This window comes from Berghia stephanieae, chromosome 7, assembly GCF_034508935.2.
Source record: "Berghia stephanieae isolate SIO BIC M18660-M18661 chromosome 7, UCSD_Bste_1.3, whole genome shotgun sequence".
In the NCBI taxonomy this organism is placed as follows: Eukaryota; Metazoa; Mollusca; class Gastropoda; order Nudibranchia; family Aeolidiidae; genus Berghia; species Berghia stephanieae.
In genome coordinates, this window is record NC_088366.1 from 31,824,199 (window position 1) to 31,846,046 (window position 21,848).

Below are 21,848 nucleotides of genomic sequence, written 5' to 3' on the forward strand. Positions count from 1 at the left end.
CCCTTTCTCATTTCCCATATGCGAAGAATATATATTTATACGTGAAATTTAACTATTAGAACACAACTATAAAGTACTCTAGTTATAGTCAGTTTTTCTGTCCTTTTATCCACCAGCAGACCGAGTGGTATCTGGTCCTGTTAGACATGACAGAAGTACTATCGTTCTGCTTAAGGGGTTAAACGCAATATTGTTGTAATATAAACTAGGATTATCACCGGCTCCTGTCTCTGAAGGACTCCATTCTTTAAAAAAAAACTGTTCTCGGTAACCGTCGTATTTAAAAAATTTTTTGTACCCGTCTTTCAGGTCTTGACTACAGGTCATATTTTGCAAAAGACTCTATGAGCGCATCACCGCAACATACACAAATCCACCAAATGTGACGTTGTGTCGGAGTAATTATTGCCCAATGATTGCTTTGATGGAATCCTTTGATGTGAAAGTGTTTTGAAGCAATTCTTAACTCTCTCCTTACCGACCATATTCATGATTTTTCCAGAAATGTTATACCTACCCAACACAGAACTTGACTTTTTACACTCAAATTCATTAGAAATATACAGATATACTAGATAGAAATGCACATTTTATGCTGTGCAGCATAAAATATTTATAAAACACAGATTTTTCATGAAATGTTATAATGTACGAAACAAATCTTATTAAGAAAAGTGGTCTTTGTATCGTAATGAATGTGACGATTTTCCTGTAGTTGGTCAGGAGAGGGTTAAATGTGGCAGTGTTTTGAAGTTGCTATTGTGAGAACGTATCGGAGCAATCCCTGAATTTGAGTGTTTCAAAGTAATCCGCTATTGTGGGGTGTTTTGAAACAGTTCGTCAATGTGAGGGTGTTTCTATCTAAGCAATCCCCCATTGAGTGGTTTTGAACCAATCCACCAAATGTGAGAATGTAAGCAAACGATTCGCTAACGTAAGGGTGTTTCAAGTTGATATCCACATTGGTAAACAAAAAAAATTGGGAGGCGATTCGCTAATTGAGAGTGTTGAAGCAATCCGCTAACGCGAGAGTATTTTCGGTGAGTATCCTTTTGTATCCATGTGATACATTATCATATGAGAGAGAGAGAGAGAGAGAGAGAGGGAGAGAGAGAGAGAGAGAGAGAGAGAGAGAGAGAGAGAGAGAGAGAGAGAGAGAGAGAGAGAGAGAGAGAGAGCACAACTACTGAAAGCAAGTAAAAATTGGTCAGTTTGGATTTTATTTTCGTAGATTATCCGAAAAAAAAAGTTTGAGGTGAAAAGCAATCCAGAAACACAAAAACTCATCTTCACAAACAACGCCAGCCAGTGTAACTCATCTTCACAAACAACGCCAGCCAGTGTAACTCATCTTCACAAACAACGCCAGCCAGTGTATTACAATAAGAGACTTATCTCCTGCTACAATCGAGGCTTTTTACATAAATGGTCTATTAAAACAGGATACAGGATGTTGCCCAGACACTGTTCCTGACACACACACACACACACACACACACACACACACATACACACACACGCAAGCACTTGTGTAATTACAATTTTAAACAAATTATAGACCTTTCCCTCACATTTAGAATATCCGATTTTTACTATATTATGTCATCACCAAATTCTCCAATGCAATGAAAAAATGGCATTGTGGTTGACTCTTGGGTTTTTCCAGTCTGCCCTTGGAATTGACCCTAAAGACATATTTTTCCTATGGGATGAATAAAGAGAATTTTATTTTATTTTATTTTTAAAATTTTTATTTATTTATCTATTTATTATTATTATTATTATTATTATTATTATTATTATTATTATATTATTATTATATTATTATTATTATTATTATTATTATTATTATTATTATTATTATTATTATTATTTATATTATTATTATTATTATTATTATTATTATTATTAATTATTTTATTATTATTATCATCATTATCATTATTATTATTATTATTATTATTATTATTATTATTATTATTATTATTATTATTATTATTGTTGTTGTTGTTGTTGTTGTTGTTGTTGTTATTATTATTATTATTATTTTAATTATTTTATTATTATTATTATTTTTTTACAAATTCAAAATATTCTTAATCAGTCAAACAAGATATCAAGTTCAAGTAAAAGTTTTCAAGCCAAAAGGAACTTTAAAAGATGTTTTGCCATTCCATTTTAATGTTGTCAATTGAATTGATTATCTATTTTTATCATTCGATTTTCGGGGTTAGGGGGGGGGGGGGGCATCTTATTTTAAAAGTATTTTACTCGGGTGTTTGTCTTCCGTTCTACTATCTCTCTCTCTCTCTCTCTCTCTGTCTCTGTCTCTCTCTCTGTCTCTCTCTCTCTCTCTCTCTCTCTCTCTCTCTCTCCCTCTCCCTCTCTCTCTCTCTTTTGTCGATATTATTGCTAATGGTATTAAATATGGATTCATTAGCTATCGTTGTTCATAACGATTTAAGATAATAATATTCTTACCATGATCATGGTAATGATCCGGGACATACAAAGTAGGTCTTCAGAGTTACGAGAGCAACGAAGCCGGAAACGGATTTGTTTCATTTATTTTCTCTCTATTTTTGTTATACTAAAACTGACAGCAGCTTAAATAAACAAACAACCAAAAAAAAAAAAAAAAACTCAAAAAAACCCCAAACAAACAAACAAAAACAACCTAAAACTTCTCGCATTAATTCTCTCTCTCTCTCTCTCTCTCTCTCTCTCTCTCTCTCTCTCTCTGTGTGTGTGTGTGTGTGTATGTCTCTCTCTCTCTCTCTCTCTCTCTCACATACACACACATACGCACACACGCTAACATGCATACACAAACACAAAATAACCCAATAAAATAAACTACCCTGTATGGATTCGAAACCCAACCCTTTACTTGTGACTCGATTACACCAGCAGTCATGTTGAGCCATCAACACCCACAATACTGAATATGAATGTGTCTAAAAACACGTTTAAAAAAAAACAACAACAAAAACGTGAGCTTTTATACAGAACAATATCCACTAAACGTGCTCAAATCGCTTTACAAACGGCCCCTGACCAGCAGCAATACATAACATGTATAACGAGACATGGCGCTTTTAGCGGTAAAGTACTCATTTTACACATTTGAGAATGTAATTAATGAGCCTTTCCAAGGACTCAACTATGCGCCGAGCGAGGCTTGGACCCAGGACCTTTCGATCCGAAAGCGAGCGTCATACCACAATACCACATAGCCTAGACTTGCAATTCTGTGAAATGGATGCTAAACAATTGTTTGTTTCCGGGTTCTATTTTTTTTTAATAGAACGTACCCGTGTTCATATTCACATCGAGACAGAGAGACGTACTGTATTACAATCACAAGGCATTACCCATACAGAATTAACTAATAAGGCCCTAATTTGTGCTAATCAAAGGAGGTTGCGAGAGAGAGATAGAGAGAGAGAGAGAGAGAGAGAGAGAGAGAGAGAGAGAGAGAGAGAGAGAGAGAGAGAGAGACGCGTAAAGAGAGTCAACGATTACCCACAATGGTAGTCCATATTAAGATCTCACGATAATATCCAAGAATAGGTACCCTATACATAAAGGCTAGAGGATAATTTATCATAATAAAAGATGCTTTAGGCAAATATTAATGTTATATGAATAAACGGTCGTGATGTTATGGTAAAAGGACACAATAAGCGCCAACGTGAGATATTTGTATTATGAGAATCCCCGTTTCACGACGCACAATACTATCTGGGTCATGTATCTAGTAATAATATACAATTCTTTCATCTCGTATTTATTAAACGAGTTATTTTTATCGTGCACGATAAAAATATAACGAGTTTAATAAATACAAAGAAATGAAAAAATTCGTTTATTTCACCCCTACAAATATGATTATGAGATATTTTGTAACCCAATGGTATGGTATTAGTTCTTCTATTCACCATAAATTGTATCTTTCTCCTTCTGCTTGACTGACAATTTGGCCCAAAACTAAAAACGTTGGATTTATATTCATGCACACCAAAAGATTCTTAATATTTACCAATCAGCTGACTTTTACATGGTATTTCACTCCAATAAAACGTGCGAAAATATTCTGCAATCGTTGAATAAATTTTATATTTAACGCGTTCAAAGCATTATTCAACGATTACGTATTTACTAAGAAATGACAGGGTTTTCCAATGAGAAATACAAAGTTTTGAAATCGAAACATAAAACAAATCTGTTTAAAAAAATTCGAACACATTTCTGGCCATAGCTAAAAACTAACCCCGCGGCGCTTACGTCATTTTACCATAAGACGGCAGATAAAAGCTGTATAGAAATCGAAATCACGTTTTCGGTCACGAAATAGGAAGTGCACCAAAGAAAATAATTGACGGTAAACGGAGGTTGGTAATTGACATGCATCGACAGAAATGCTCTTAATTAGCTTTGTTGCGAAATATGCTGAGTTCGATATCACGGAGTGACTAAATAAGCCATGCATTAAAAGTTAAAATTTGTATCTTTAATCAGTATTTATTGATGTTATTTGGTTAATTAATTAGTTATGTAGTTCTAATGCTTTTCATTTATTATTAATACATTATTTCTGACATCTTTAATTAATGAGGGAGAACGTAAATATAAGAGCGAGTGTGAGAATGAATGATCTGAAAGTTTTCTTCGGCACTAGAATGCCAACTACCTTTGATACACTTTCATTGTTTTCTTGTATTATTCCGTCTACTTTAATGCTGATAGGAGCCACTTGGAGGAAGCGCTGCGTCACGTGACCACTTTTTAGCGTTGCTTTAGCGTTGATCACTGGAGCCCACCAACTTCAATTTGATTTAAATTCTATATTATTATTATTCTATATTTTCAAACGGAATTGTGTTCAATTTATATGTTGTGAATTCATTCATCTGGATAGTGTATATATTCGGAAAACTTGTGCAATTTTAAACAATAGTTTAACACCTATTTATCGCCTGCCATCTCGGTCCCTTTGTTTACAAACAATGAACGCCATTTTTGGTTCCGAGTCAGTGATGGAGAAAGAAACAATCGAGAGTAGCCGAGCGGACGATAAGAAAGGGAAAGGAGGTGGTGAAGTGAAAGACGGGGCGAGCGAGAAGGAATGTGTTGGGAAAGGAAGTGTAAGAGGTGTGAAGGGGAAAGGTAAAGGAAAGAAAACGGAGGGGAGCAGTTACGGTGCTGGTAGTAGTAGCGTTGGTAGCAGTGAACTGGACTTTAATGAAATAAAACAGCAACTCAGTGTGTTGATGGGATTGGTGCCAGTGGTGAGCCAAATGAAGGAGGCCTTTGACCGTTTTAATGAAATGGAGGAGGAAGATGCTAATGTCAATATTGGCCTTTCGCGGCCAATATGTAATGATGACATTGAGTCTGATCTTTCGCGATCAGGCAGTAAAGATGTAAGTAATGCTGACCTTTCGCGGTCAGGCAGTAAAGATGTAGAATGTAATGCTGACCTTTCGCGGTCAGTTGATATGGTGCCAGGCAGTAGTAGAGATGCAGGGATGATGGAGCAGGCATTCTCATATTTCGAGAATGTGGTAGGCAGGACAGAAGTGAAAGGGAAGGTGCTGGCAGAGAATGTTTCAACTGGTGTTACACAGGTTTTATGTGACGGTCTGCCCAAGGATACGATTACTGCTCTCTCTGAAAAAAAATATCCAGTTCCAACAAATTGGTGAAGGAGGCCTTTGACCGTTTTAATGAAATGGAGGAGGAAGATGCTAATGTCAATATTGGCCTTTCGCGGCCAATATGTAATGATGACATTGAGTCTGATCTTTCGCGATCAGGCAGTAAAGATGTAAGTAATGCTGATCTTTCGCGGTCAGGCAGTAAAGATGTAGAATGTAATGCTGACCTTTCGCGGTCAGTTGATATGGTGCCAGGCAGTAGTAGAGATGCAGGGATGATGGAGCAGGCATTCTCATATTTCGAGAATGTGGTAGGCAGGACAGAAGTGAAAGGGAAGGTGCTGGCAGAGAATGTTTCAACTGGTGTTACACAGGTTTTATGTGACGGTCTGCCCAAGGATACGATTACTGCTCTCTCTGAAAAATATCCAGTGCCAGCAAATTGCTCTAGACTAGAGGTTGTCCAATGCAATGAGGAGGTTTTTAAACAGATATCCCCTGCCTCTAGAATGAGGGACGCATCCTTGCAGAAAGTGCAGGTATCGCTTATGAAAGGCATTACTGCTGTTTGCAGGGCTATGGAGATGGTGAAAGGAGATAACAAAGAAGTACTGGAAAATATTTCGGATGGAGTCGCTTTGCTCACCAATGCCTCTCATAGTTTGGATATTTATAGAAGACAGTCACTTCGCGGTGAAATTAGAGATGACCTCAACGCTCTCTGTACCGCTTCCTATCCTGTTAGTGACAAGTTATTTGGGAGCAACATTAAAGATAAGATTAAAGACATGAACGATTCTATTCGAGTGGCAAAAACCACAAGGAGATTTTCCCCGTACCCGTCCCATGGCCAGAAAAGGTTTCCTTTTTTAGGCAAAGGTCAACCATGGAAAGGTCAAGGAGGGGGGACAAACACCTTTCGGGGGAATACAAGGACATGGAACAACCACAAACAACACCACAAGCAACACACATTCAAAAGGAGGAATTAAAGGATAAGGTAACCCATTTGCATGGGGGCAGAACTAAATTATTTATATCTACTTGGAAAATGTATACCTCTGATCCTTTTATTATTCAATGTATTTCTGGATGTGCAATTGATTTTTTGTCCCCTCCTGTTCAAATGAAACCAGCTCATACTATCCAATTTAAACAGGATGAAAAGTTAGCTTTACAGGAGATGATAATACAATATGAAAGGGATGGTGTTATCCAGAAATGTACACCGGAGGAGGGTGATTTTGTTAATAATGTTTTCCTTAGGGAGAAACGTGCTATACCCGGTGAGCAGAGGAAAAAGTATCGAATGATATTAAATGTAAAACATCTCAACTCCTTTGTGCGTTATCGCCATTTTAAGTATATAACTTTGATAGATATATTAAAGTTTCAGTTCAATCTTTTATTGAATTAGAATGGTGGAAGTCTGAAGGCGTCCACAGTAAGAAACGATTACATATAGATAACCCTTCTTTTGTGATGAGAACTGATGCTTCAGGTCATGGCTATGGAGCAATTATGAATGATGTTGCCACACAGGGTATGTGGACGGAAGAAGAGCAGATGGATCACATCAACGTTCTAGAAATAAAAGCAGTTTATTTAGGACTTCAATCTTTGTGCAAAGATATTTCCAATTGTCACATTCGGGTAGAAGTAGATAATATGACAGCTGTTTCTTACATTAATAACATGGGGGGAACCCATTCAGTTAAATGCAATGACATCACACGAGAGTTAATTTTATGGTGCAAAACCAGGGGAATATGGATTTCAGCATGTCATATTCCCGGAGTGGAAAATACCATTGCTGATGATTATAGTAGAAAATTATCTATTCATACTGAGTGGTCGCTTAATCGAGCAGAGTTCAATAAGCTTTGTGATCATTTTGGAAATCCAGAAATTGATCTTTTTGCTTCTAGAACCAATTTTCTTATTCCCAAATATATGTCGTTATATCCTGACCCATCTGCCTGTGCCATTAATGCCTTTTATCATTTATGGGCTGGATTTGTGTATTTATTCCCTCCATTCAATATGATCCCCAGGGCTCTACAAAAGATACAACAAGACAAAGTATCGCGAGCGTTGGTGATAGCACCAATTTGGCAAACACAGACTTGGTTCCCCAAACTTATGACTATGCTGATAGCGCCCCCGGTCCATCTAAAAGCCTCAAAACACCTATTGACATTGGCATCAGACAGGGCAGCTGTGCACCCTTTGTATCCAAAACTAAAGTTGATGGCTTGTCTCTTATCAGGGCAAAAATCCGGAAACAAGGAGTTTCCAAGCACGCCTTAAAAATAATTATGAAAAGTTGGCGTCGCAACACCCAAAAACAGTACAATAGTTACTTACTGAAATTTATCCAGTTTTGTGATGCTGATGGGGTGGACCCTATGAGTAAACATGTTCAGACTACTATAGCTTTTTTGACAATATTATTTCAATCTGGATTGGGATACAGTGCCATCAATACAGCGAGGTCAGCAGTGTCAACATTGAACGAGACCGGTTCAGATCCGCTAGTGTGTAGATTTATGAAAGGTGTATTTCATTCTCGACCCACTCGTGCCCGTTACACTACTGTTTGGGACATATCTACTGTGTTAAATTATTTAAGATCACTTTCCCCTGCTCGTGATCTTAACCTTTTTATGTTAGGAGCCAAACTTCTTATGCTATGTGCTCTTGTTACGGGACATAGGTGCCAATCATTTCATGCCATGACTATTGAATCATCTTGTTTATCTATTCATGATAGCAAAGCTATATTCCATATTAGTAAATTGCTTAAACATAACTCGCCTTCTAATCCTCAAACAATTATTACACTCCATGCATTTAATGAGGACAGGCGGATTTGTGTTATGACATATCTACGAGCATACTTGAAACGGACTAGACCACTTCGATCTTCTAATAAATTGTTTATTAGCACCCTTAGCCCTCACTTAGGAGTCTCCAAGGATACACTGTCACGTTGGATTAGACTTATCCTAACCAAGTCAGGAGTGGATACTAACATATTTAAAGCACACAGCACACGATCAGCATCTTGTTCTTCAGCAGCTAAGGGTGTAGATATATGGCATGTACTTAATACGGCAGGATGGAAAAGGGAGTCTACCTTTGCTCGATTCTATAAAAAGCCCATTGAATCTCATTCGGAATCTTTTGCAAATTCAGTACTATCCTCAAAACCTGCCCTGCTTTGAAATCTCCAAGTGGCTCCTATCAGCATTAAAGTAGACGGAATAATTAAAAAATTATACGAGTCTTACCTTGGGAAGACGAAGTATGATGATAATTATTCCGTCTCTTAATGCTGAAGGAGTCAATTGCCCTTCCCTCCCTTGCCCTTACTATTAATATGATTATAATTCTATATTGAGTATAATTGTTGTTTTTCGGTGAAATTGTGCTATATATTACACATGTGTAACCTATCGCGGGATAAGTTCATAGAGTACTTAGTTTAGTTGTGTATTATCATTACTACACACTTGTTGTGGGCAGCTTTTTCGGAGTTAAATAGTGATCACGTGACGCAGCGCTTCCTCCAATTGACTCCTTCAGCATTAAGAGACGGAATAATTATCATCATACTTCGTCTTCCCAAGGTAAGACTCGTATAATTTTTTAATTATCATATATCCTGCTAAATATCTTATCGTTTACCTTGGCCATGCAAAACACAATGTAATTTCCTGTTTTGGATTAATAAAGTTCATCTTATCTTATCATATTTTATCTTAAGTAAAGTACTCAACATTTCTACCCGCCAGAATAATCGTATCAATACGCAAAACTATATGCAACCACTAACACTTATTGAAGCTTTGCGTTAAGGTAAATACTCATAACATCCAGATTAAACATGCCATCACGAAAAACTGTGTGATGCCTTTAACGATTATTGATATACAGCAGTTTAATAAGAGCTAATCACTGCCTGGCTGTCTAAAATCAACATCAAAGAGCTGAATGACGTCAATTTCGCTCATTCTATAGATTGAATGAAGTTGACGTCACTCTGCTCTTTGTTATTGTTTTTAGCCATCTGCGTTTATGAGTAATTCTCAGATAACTGTATTATAATCAGACTATAAACGATCATGGTTACACAGAGTTTTGTGTGTTGGTCCGTTATACTTCCGGATGGCAATGTTGTGAGCTTTTTAGCCAAGCGAATATTATATATAGATAGTACGAAGTTGACGTCGCTCAGGTCTTTGCTATTGCTTTTGCCATCCGCGTTTATGAGTAATTCTCAATAAACTGTATTAACCAGACTATAAACGTTTAAAGATACACATAGTTTTGTCTGTTGGTCCGTTTTTTGTTGTTGTTGTTGTTTCTTTTTGTTTGTTTGTTTGTTTTTTTTTTGTTTTTTTTTTTTTTTTGTAGTGATTATTAAATTTCCATTTCTCAGAAGTTCCCTTGCATGGGAAATAAGATTCTGGACAAGGAATAACTAAATATTCCGAAACACATCAATTCCTCTCTCTCTCTCTCTCTCTCTCTCTCTCTCTCTCTCTCTCTCTCTCTCTCTCTCTCTCTCTCTCCCTCCCTCCGTCGTCTCCCCCCCCCCCACCTTTCCTCTCCCTTCCCTCAAAGAGACTAATAGATTTAGAACGGTTGGTTAAAGCAAAATTACCTGCCAAATCATTCGTAAACTGTTGTAATCAATAGACAGACGTGTGTACAGCCCTAACCACTTTGCAAGTCTGTACAGATCATTTGGTGAGACCTGATAAATTGCCTCTCTGATAGTCTAGAATCGGTAATAAACAGGATAGAGAGAAAGAGTGAGAGAGAGAGAGAGAGAGAGAGAGAGAGAGAGAGAGAGAGAGAAGAAATGAAAATAGAGAAAAATACAAAACACAAAGAAATAAAAAAAAAACGACAGCAAAGAAAAAAAAGAAACGAAACAAAAATAAAAAACACACAAAAAAAAAAAAAAAAGAAACACCAAGTCACGACAACAATAAATTATCTTTCCACCTTGGAGGTTAAGGTAGAATGAAATATTGACAAACGACGGGTTTTTTGATGATGTTGTTTTGTTTTGTCTTTATTTATTTTTATTTTCTTTCCCCCCCCCCCCCCAAAAAAAAAGGGGGGGGGGGTACTTTAACCAGTTAATTGCGTACTCCAGAAAGTCTTTAAATTTTGGCCAGGAAAAGTGTCCTTCAAAGATCGATCGATTTAATGACACTCATCTTGGCAAAAGCTCTCAAACACGGGACCTCGTCTACCCGACGGTGATTGGGTAGCTAGCTCTGTTAGATTTAGTGGAATGTACTTTGCGATAAACCAGCGTCCTATCTCAAGGGTAACAAGCAATTCACGCTATAAAAGTCGGATAAACTCCGGCTCCATGGGCCTAATGACTACTTTTCTTTCAACTTTGAAATTAGCCCTCTGCGTCATTCTCCCCGCGACACAGATTATCATATCGGGTTCAAAACTATTCGAACTTCTCTTGTACAGAGTTAATCTGTGTTGACAGGGCCCCGTTCTGTCTCCATTAATTGTCAAGATCGTTTGGTCTTGTTTAGAACGGCATAAGATCTTAAGAGTATAAAGTGTTCCGAACAAGCCGTCTCCGATGATGAAAAGCAAAATAAAGAACAAACACAAACGCTCTTAGACGTTGGGAATTTAAAAGCTGAATAAATGATGAGGGTAAAATTAAAACCAGAAAAGTCACGGGGCGCTAATTGACTGTCAATCAGGCGATGTTAAAACTGACAAGATTTGGCGACTGATCAAACTCCTCAGCCCTTTTTTGGGATTACAAAATTATATTGTTGCCTACCATTACAGCGGATGCCGGACCCAAGCACGGTGGTTTGGAGGTTAGTTAAGTGTGCTTATTGTCGAAACGTGCTTGAGTATGGAAAAAATGATTCACCCCCTTAAAAACAAAAACAGCAATGAAAAAGAAATGACTTTCTTGACGTCACTGGTTCTTATAATGTTGATATAAAGTCCCGTGGTTGTCAAGGAAGTCATCACATAATGTATTAGCAGCTTAAATTTCTTTAATAATTCATTACGATCGACGTAATAGTGGTGACGTTAACAAAAGTATAAATTGAGGAGTAAAGTCCAGAATGGTAGTCATTTTGATGGATTAATGTGATGTGATCACAACTAATCTTCATTTTTGTGTGTATGTGTTTGTTTGTTTGGGTGTGTTTGTCATTTCGGCGTCTCTTTATAAATAGGTATGTTTGTGTGTGTATGTGTGTTTGCGTATGTGTGTGTATGTGTGTGTGTGTGTGTTTTAACCAATCGCCTAGGGAAGAAGAACGAGTATTTGGAATTGGAGTGATGGGAGGATCCTGAGAACTCAAGACTCATTTGAGACTCATCAGACCGCTTGCATCCCACAAATCTAAACCAGATTAGATCTATCTTTGATGGAGAATGCAAATTCTACAGGGAAATTTAGTCCAGGTCAAAGTGCATTTTTCCCCCGCTCATGATACGGCTAGAGTCGAGTTAACAAAGTTTACGCTGCGTGGTGTTGGGTCGATATTATTTAGGGACACTAGAAGCGGCGATTACTCCCTAGTAGCAGGACTGAATACCTTTCTTTACATTGTATCCTCTATATTTCTGTCCAATCATTATTTCTCACATTTTTCTCCATATTTCTAACCAATCATATCTTTGTGCATTTATTTTTCCCTTGATTCTCTCCAATTACAATTACTTCTATATTTCTCCCATATTTCTTTCCAACCTTATTTCATCCCAGATTTCTCCCATATTTCTTTTCAATCTTAATATCTCATATATCCCATATTTCTTTCCATCTTTATTTCTCCCATTTTCCACCCACATTCCTTTCCAATCTTAATTCCAAATGTTTCCCACATTTATTTTCAATCTTAATTTTCCGTCTACATATTTCTTTCCAATCTTAATTCCTCCCATATTTCTTTACAATCTTAAGTCCTCTCATATTTCTGCCATATATCTTTCCAATTTTAATTTCTCCCATATTTCTCCTCTATTTTGGTTTTTAATCTTGCTTTCTCCCAAACGTCTTTCTATTTGTAATTTCTCCCATAATTTATTTGGATACGAATGGCGACCTGTTTTTACCAAAAAATAAATAAATAAATAAATAAATAAATAAATAAATAATTAAATAGATATATAAATCTGTAACCGTGGTGTACCTCTAGCTGCCAGGAAACCTGCGTCACGTCGCTGTTGAAGGGTGTTCATCTATTGGTCTCAACGATCTGGTCTGATGTTGGGTTGGAATAGAATCGAATTCAAGCTTTTAGGGTTTAACTATTACAAGCCGAGGGAATCTCCCAGCTCCCGCACCCCCCTCTCCTCCTTTTTTGGGGGGTTACTGTTGCTATCCCATATACCCTCCTATATCTTTTGCCTTCTACCAATAGCTCACTGTCCTTGCGCTGGAATGAGGCTAATCGGTTTTTTGCCAATGCCCATGTGGAGGGCATTTTGCCCTAAGTGAAACACATGGTTGGTTTTAAGGAAAACGTTATAAAAAGATATCCCCCAAAACTTATTTGGACGCTATTTTTATTATATAGACACCCGTTACTGAAGCATCATTTATGTTTTATCGATCGATATTTGAAGGACGATTTTTCTGGCAAAATATTTTAATATTTTTTTTTCTTAAGTACGGAAGTAGCGTAGCAGAGTGCATACCGAAAGAAACTTGGCTTTGACATTAAAGGAAAATGAAATTTAACATTTGAGTCTTGAAGACAGATGGAACTGTTCACGCGTCCTTAATTAATTCCATCTGTGTTTGGGCTCTTGTTCATTGCAAAGTAGAACTAGTTGATTCACCCACGCAATCACTGATATGGGGGGCGGGGGGGGGGGGGGGGGTTGAAGTGTCACCAGATGTTTAGAAAAATAAGGAAGAGGAAAAATAGTCTAATTAATTCCGTTGAGCTGGGAATTTCTGTTGTAGTTACAGATCCCATATTAAGTGTAATGACAAATCTTTGACCACTTCATCTACTCCAAGTGGTGAGTGTTTAGACTTTGATAGTCACATCATAATTCCTTGAATTCCACATTGGGGGACGAATCAAAACTGCCATCTAGATAGTTTCTTCACCCTCCAGTATAACGCCAGTTTCTCCGCGCCGATTCGGTTATGGTTGTTGATGTTCAATTATTGTGTGTGAACAACAAGAGGTAGCCTGAAGTTAGGATCGCAAAACTAAAAGACAGAAACGCGTCGAAATGAAGCATTACAGATCAAGAGCAAAAAGAATAACAACAGCAACAACAAACAACAACGACAAAGAACATACTCAAATAAATGATAATTAAACATAAATATTCACAAAAAAGACTTAAGTAAACAGACCATTTTTTGAGCAATATTTTGCAATAAACGAAATGTACTTCGTTAAATTTTGTTTTCCGCTTTTCGCAAGCGCCTGCAGACACTTTTGAGTACTTAGAAATTGGGAGAACTATGAGGTCCAATTGAACTTTCAGACTGAGAAAGATAGTGCTGGATCCAACCATCAGTGTCTATCAATTGATACAAGTAGAAAAATACTGCTTAAATAGGGTTGAACTGTTGTGATTGTCGGCCCCATGGCAAAGAATGGTATGCGTTTATATTGTATATTTATACACCAGAATATTTTTGTACCACGTGAAAACTGTCTGACATCAAACCGATGGTTAGAACAGCTGTAAATGTCCCAGGGATGATTTTACCAATGTTCTTATATACCTTAAAAAGGATCTTCAAAAGAAAGCTTTTAAATAATCCCGTCTTAATAGCTTATGTAATAAGAAATAACGTCTGAGAGTCCGCTCAAATCTGAATGTAAAGCTAAACATAAGTAATTATTACAAATGCTTTCAGTCAAATCAAATTACAGTAACACCCCAATATATCGTCATGATTGGGACCTTGGTATAGGAAGTATGTAACAAGTTTGCGATTAAGGGAATTAACGAAGTCTGTGTTTTTACAAATTTAAGCTGGCGGTAAATTTGAGCTAAAAGGGAAATCCGGAAAGGGGAGAGGGGTGGGGGTGGAGGTATTACAATACATTGATTAAGAGAATTAACGTGCTGTCTGTGCTTGTCAAATTTAAGTTGGCGGTAAATTTGAGCTAACAGAGAAATCCGGAAGAGGTGGGGGTGTTGGGGGGGGGGGTGGTGGAAAGGTTTCATCGTAAATCCTCTTTGTCAGGCTCTGACACACTGTAAGAAATCTATATTTTTTTTAAGGCGAGGTTAAAAAAACGGAATGCAAATTTTCAAACAATTGCAATATTTGATGTTTAATCCCCTACAATTTTTTCTTTTCAAAATTCCTGTCAATTCCTGTCATCGTTGCATACACATCTTTTATGTTTTGTTTTTGATGTTTGTGTGTATGTAGATATATATATATATATATATATATATATATATATATATATATATATATATATATTGTGTATGTGTGTTCGTGTGTGTGTGTGTGTGTGTGTGTGTGTGTAAGAGAATAAAGAGCATTAGATATTATATAACATTAATTTATGCTGTCACACGCGTGAAAAGTAAAAGCTGGAAATAATGCATAGTTATGTTTTTGCCATCTGTCTCTCCTTTAGCCAATTCTACATTTTCACACCATTGTTCTTATTCCACAAAAACCAAACTGCAACCATCCCTCTTTGACAAAGTGACCAACGCTTTTGACCTAAACGATTTTGTTTTGATGTAAAAGTAAGCTTATTAATTTTTCTTTTTATAAAGGGGAAAAACCGAAACACTTTGACCCTTCGTATCAGTCCGGTATTTTGTCCGGGTCACCCAGATACAGAAAAACAACCTTAACGCTAGCATGGTTAGAAATACGTTTTTTGTATTTTACAAATCTCAACTGCACCCGGAATTTATATCGGTCCCTTTGCTCGTGAATCAAGTACTCTACCAACTGAGCTATCGGGATCTTCTGAGAGTCACATTTGTGCACATAATTATTTATTTCCCTTTGTTCTTTTTTTATTATTATTATTCGCACCTTCAGACTTCAGACAGCACGATACTTGACTTTCTCACTCACGGTATGACATCCGAGACAAGCATAAAATAACATAAAATGAATAAATAAAAAGACAAATAAGATAAAATTCCCTTCATTAACCCCAAATGGAAGAGTTGTCTTTATGGTCTCCTCCAAGGAATGACTGAAATAATAGTAGACAATAGCTGTACCGCAGAGACGCATAATGAGAGATCTAGTTTCCAAGACTATGCTGCTGTATTCTGAAAAGAACAAAACAAACACTTATTTAGAATTTTGGCCAGAAAACTCGTCCTTCACATCTATCGATCGATTAAAATGACTCTCATCTTGGCAAAAACTCTCAAACCTGGAACTTGCGAAATCCCAGGTTTGAGAATTTTTGATAAGATGAGGGTCATTTTGATCAATTGATATTTGAAGGAAGAGTTTTCTGGCCAAAATTTTAAATATGTGTTTTTTCTTTTTCAGAGAACGGCAGTTTGTCCCTTACACAAGAGAGGATTACTTTTATTTCTTTGGGATCGCTATGCTGATTTGAGACCACAGACGTGTCCATCACTTGTCTTACTTTCGCAAATTCGATTCCGTTTGAGGCATAAAATATTTATATATTGCAGTGTTAAAAAGATGTTCAAGAGACGACTTTTTGCATTCACAATAGGCTTCAATAGTCATGACATCACTTCTCTCGTAATGACGCATTATAATTGGTTCTAAACTATCCGAAAAAAGTCGGATGCCCTTATGAAATACTTCTCCAACGAGCATAAAAGTGTATCCAAAGGGATAAATTATAAATCTGATCATGTTTTTACTTTTATACATTCTGATCACATGACATGTGAACAAATTCTAGCCAGCATGAAGAATAAAAAGTACCGATTTTCTTTGTTTAGAACCAAGCAGCTCGTTGCTGGGCGGACGTGACATCATACCATTGAATCCCATTACTAAAGTTCGTAGATAACTATGAGTCAAGACATTTGTGGTGCGTAAGTTGTGACATCTATCGCAAATGTTGCTGCTTGAAGCTCGAAGAAATAAATAACAATGAACAGAAATTGGATAAAAGCTTCAATCTAAATGACAAGACAAATATTGGTAGGGCACTCGATTCAAAAGCAAAGAGACCGAGAACGATCCCCGGGTGAAGTAGATTCCCTTCCCCCCCCCCCCCCCCCCATTCCGTCCACCCAACAGTAATTGGGTAGTAGTTGGGTATGTTAGGCGGAAAGTACTTTGTAATAGACCAGCGTCCTATCCTGTGCGGCTATGTGGTCTAGTAGTGTGACACTCGCTTTCGGACGGGAAGATCCTGGGTTCGAGCCTCTCTTGGCGCATAGTTGAGTCCTTGGAAAAGGCTCTTTACTCACATTCTCTCACCGTACTCAGGTGTAAAATGAATACCTGGCCGTTAACAGCGTTGTCTCTGTCCGCAAAATTTGTAATATTGCCTAACAGGCGTCACGTCTTGTCCTACATGTTAAGTGTTGCTGTTGGCTAGGGACCCTTGTAAAGCGCTTTGAACACTTTTAGTGGACATTGCTCTATATACATGCTCTAGTTTGTTTTGTTTTTTCAATCCAAAGGGTAACATGCAATTGCAATGGCCCGTTTCACGCTATAGAAACCGGAATGAACTCCGGTTCCAAGGGACTAATAGCTCTGCAGGACTACTTAAGGTCATCGGGTTTTCCCGCATTATAAAAATAGGTTGTTGATATAGTTACTTGCATACCATTCTTTTTTTTTAAAAAAAAAGGATGTGTTTAGCCTCTTTCATTTAAAGATCATTCATTTCAATATTACAATGTGTAACTTGAAACAGTGAAAACAAATTTACAGAAAAAAATCACTATAAAACTCCAAAAAAAAACAACCACCACAACAAAACAACACCAAAATAACAAGAATAATCAAATTAATATGTTTAAAAAAATATTATCAACAGAATCAACAACAAAATTCATTTTAATCCCCCCCCCCAAGAAAAAACAAAAACAATCAAACAAAACAAAACAAAAACAAAAAATAACTTTAATGCCAATAAAAAGATAATATTAATACAAAGGAATGACAAGCGCACCAAAATTACAACAAAACAGCAAATTGATAAGTAACAATAACATTAACAGCAACATTAACAATAACATCAATATTATAATCGACTACAGCTGTAAAACAAAAATAGTAAAAAACAAAAACAAAACAATAATGCAAGTCTAGTAACAATAACAACACCACAAAATACAGCATATTGGATAATAAAAGAAGAACAATAAAGACAACTGGAAAAAATAACAATACCATAATAATATAACAAAAACAAAACCGAATGAAAGAAAAAAATAAGTGAAACGAAGACATTCAAAGGTAACAATATCAATAAATAGAAAAACAATAATTCAAAACAACAATTACAACAGCAAAAAACAGCAACAACAACAACAACAGCAGCAGCAACTACAACAACAACAACAATAACAGCAACAACAGCAGCAGCAGCAACAACAACAACAGCAAGAAAACAGAAAACAAATACAGACAAAATTAACAAAATTGCTCTTCTTCCCTTCAATCTTACTTCTTTTTTTATACGCATATTATATAGTTTGTTTTCCTAAAAGGATCGGTAGTCCGACATTGATCCCCTTTGCCCGCCCAGTACTTGGATGCTGAAACTCACAATTGATTCAGCTAACAAAAGGCTTTCACATTTACTTGTATAAGCCTTCAACTGTTGACAATAATAATCGGTCTTCACATAATTTCTCCTTCCATATCCTTTTTTGTTTGCCTTTTTTGGTCGATAAGACTTCAACTGTAATTTATACAATTAATTTGTATTGCACTGGCTTCCTGTGAAGTTCAGGATAGAGTGTTAGTTATTGTGCAATGTTTTTAGATGTCTGGGTGGATTGGCACCTGGGTATTTGCATGCAGGCATTAATTATAAAATATGAACCCACTCGAAATGTAAGATCATCTCAGTCACAAATTCTAAAGGTTACCACCTCAAAATCCACTTTTGGTTTTAAAAACAAAACAAACAAAAACTTCATCCATTGCTCCTGCCTATGGAACCGTAGCCATCATTATGTTATAGCCTGATACTGAAATCCAAAAGGACTGGCAGTTTGACGTCATTATTTGGTTTTTGCACCGCTAAGTGAGTTGTCGTTAGAAGAGCTCATGGAAACAAGTTATTTCATTGGTTGAACTATTGAATACAACACAACTCATGATTTGTTTTCTTTTGTGGCAAAAGACTGGCATTTTGACGTCATTTTTTTAGTCAGTATCAGCGTGGCCTCCGTAAAGTTATGGCCTGACACTGACCAAAAAATGACTTCAAAATGCCAGTCTTTTGCCACAAAGGAAAACAAATCGTGAGTTGTATTCAATAGTTCAACCAATGAAATGACTTGTTTCCGTGAGCTCTACTAACGACAACTCACTAGGCGGTGCAAATACCAAATAATCACGTCAAACTGCCAGTCCTTTTGGATTTCAGTATCAGGCTATAACATAACGATGGCTACGGTATCAGGCCATAACTTTACGAAGGCCACGATGGAATGCACCGTCGCCATCGTTAAGTTAAGCCTGACACTAAAACCCAAAAAGACTGGCATTTTGACGTCATTATTTGTTTTTTGCACCGCCTAGTGAGTTGTCGTTAGTAGTGCTCATGGAAACAAGTGGTCCCATTGGTTGAACTATTGAATACAAATCACGATTTGTTTTCTTTTGTGGCCAAAGACTGGCATTTTGACGTCATTTTTTGGTCAGTGCCAGGCAAAAAATTAACGATGTCTACGAATACACTCAGTCCTCGGACAAAGTCCTGTGAAAATTTATCATCTTTTAAGAAATGTCTGAAGATTGAGTTGTTCCGTACGGCCTATTTTTAAAAAAATGAAATAGATGTTGCTTTGATTTTGTTTCTGTATTCATGCTTATTATCCAGTGCCATCATTTTTCTTCTTCTGTTATATAAAGCGCCGCGGAGCACGATTCACGTGGATATTTAGGCGCTATATAAATTCATTATTTATTATGTATTTATCTAATAATTTGTATATTACCAGTCACGGTATAAGTAGCATTTGGTCATCTCTCTCCTTTTTAACCATTTCCAAGATTTTTCCCCAAAATGTTATACCTATTCAATAGAAAAAAAATATTTTTTATTCTCAAACTCAAGAGCAATACGTTTAGATATATACATAATTTTATGCAGCAAAACAAGCTTTACAAAAAAACATCATTCTTTTTAAAGTGTGCGCTTTGCAAAGAGGCTCACAACATTGCCATCCCGAAGTATAACGGACCAACACAAAAAACTATGTGTCACCTTAAACTTATCTGGTTTATACAGTTTAGTGAGAATTACTCATAAACACGGATGGCAAAAAATCAATAACAAAGACATGAGTAACGTCAAGTTAATTCTATCTATAGATAGAATGCGCTTGGCTAAGAAGCTCATAACATTGCCATCCGGAAGTATAACGGACCAACACACAAAACGGTGTGTATTCATGAACGTTTAAGGTCAGGTTAATACAGTTCAGTGAGCATTACTCATAAACGTGGATGGCAAAAAACAATAACAAAGACCTTAGTGACGTCATCTTCGAACTATCTATAGCGATTGATGCTATGCGTTTAGTTAGAAAACTCATAACATCCGCCATCCGGACATGTAACAACGCACAAAACAATGTGTGACCTTAAACGTTTGTAGTCTGCTAAGACTATAGATAGTATGCAGATGACGTCACTCAGGCCTTTGTTATTGTTTTTGCCATCCGCGTTTGTGAGTTGTTCTCACTAAACTGTATTAACCAGACTATAAAAGTTCATGGTTACACAGAGTTTGTATGTTGGTCCGTTATACTTCCGGATGGCAATGTTGTGAACTCCTTGGCCAAGCGCATTCTATCTATAAATTAGTGAGGACTACTCATGAAAATATCTGGATAAAAACAATAACAAAGCGCCGAGTGACGTCAAGTTTGTTCTATCAAAGTTGTTTTAAGATTTTCTGATAGAGCTACAAAACATATCTGAATAAGAAACATGTTCATTGCGTCCTACCGAATGTGACGATTTTCCTCTAGTTGGCAAGGAGAGGGCTGACCCACACATTGTTCTCATCAGGATACGACAATTACTAAAAAGTGACGACGGGAGAATACTGCCGTGATCTGGAGAAAAAATACGTTTTTGAAATTTTGGCCAGAAAACACGTCCTTCAAATATCGAAGATTAAAATGACCCTAATCTTGTCAAAAACTCCAAAAAGAACCCCCCCCCCCCCCCCCAAAAAAAAAAAAATAAAAAAATAAAAAAATAAAATAAAATAAAAAAAACAAACAAAACAAACAAAACAAAAAAATAACAAACAAAAAAAAATAACAAAAAAAACCCCCCATCAAACATGGTACTGCTGGAATTCGCTGCACCCATGGATGACCCCTGAGTTATTCCAGCCTTTCCTTAGAACAGACCATAAAGACAAATTTCCCATTGGGGATAAATGAAGGGGGTCTTATTTTTATTTTTCTGTATTCATTTTATTTTATTTTATTTTTGTCATGGACATCTTACTACGTGAGTTATCAAGTCTCAGGTTTGAGAATGTTTTTACAAGATTACGGTCATTTTAATCAATCAATATTTGAAGGATGAATTTTTGTCCAGATTTTAAAATTGGTTTCTTTTCCAAGAGTTTGGTAGAATAGGCGAATGATATTATAACTTAACGTATATAAATTAGGGGGCGAGATAGCCAAGTTGATAAGACATTTGCACTCCCACTCAAGAGACTCGGGTTCCAGTCCCATTTGGGCAACTCGTTTTTCTTTCCTTGAGCCAGACATTTAGCCCTGATTACCCTTTTTTGCGGCGCGTTTCTTCCATCTCGAGATAGACTCTTCTTACGGAAAATTACCGTTGAGGATGAGTAAAGGGAACTATAATTGTATATTATTTTTGTTTTCCTAACACTAAATTACAAGTGCATATAATTCATTTAGGCTTTTCTCAAACCCCTCATACTCTGGAAAGACACGCATTAAAAAATATGGTCAGTAAACTCGTCCTTCAAATAATGGTCG

At 36.7% G+C, this 21,848-nt stretch overlaps 1 protein-coding gene and 1 long non-coding RNA gene across 4 annotated transcripts in view; one reads left to right on the forward strand and one right to left on the reverse strand.

The window, feature by feature from the left end:
* LOC144977078 (leucine-rich repeat and coiled-coil domain-containing protein 1-like) overlaps window positions 1–21,848 on the forward strand; it is a 322,882-nt gene that overhangs the window by 62,787 nt on the left and 238,247 nt on the right. The gene's annotated exons all lie outside the window — the stretch shown is intronic.
* The window catches only part of LOC144977083 (uncharacterized), a 30,534-nt gene that overhangs the window by 7,798 nt on the left and 888 nt on the right, over window positions 1–21,848 (reverse strand). Inside the window, exon 2 of the long non-coding RNA XR_013646233.1 lies at window positions 20,827–20,936. This is a non-coding gene — a long non-coding RNA (uncharacterized LOC144977083). The remainder of the gene's footprint in view (window positions 1–20,826; window positions 20,937–21,848) is intronic.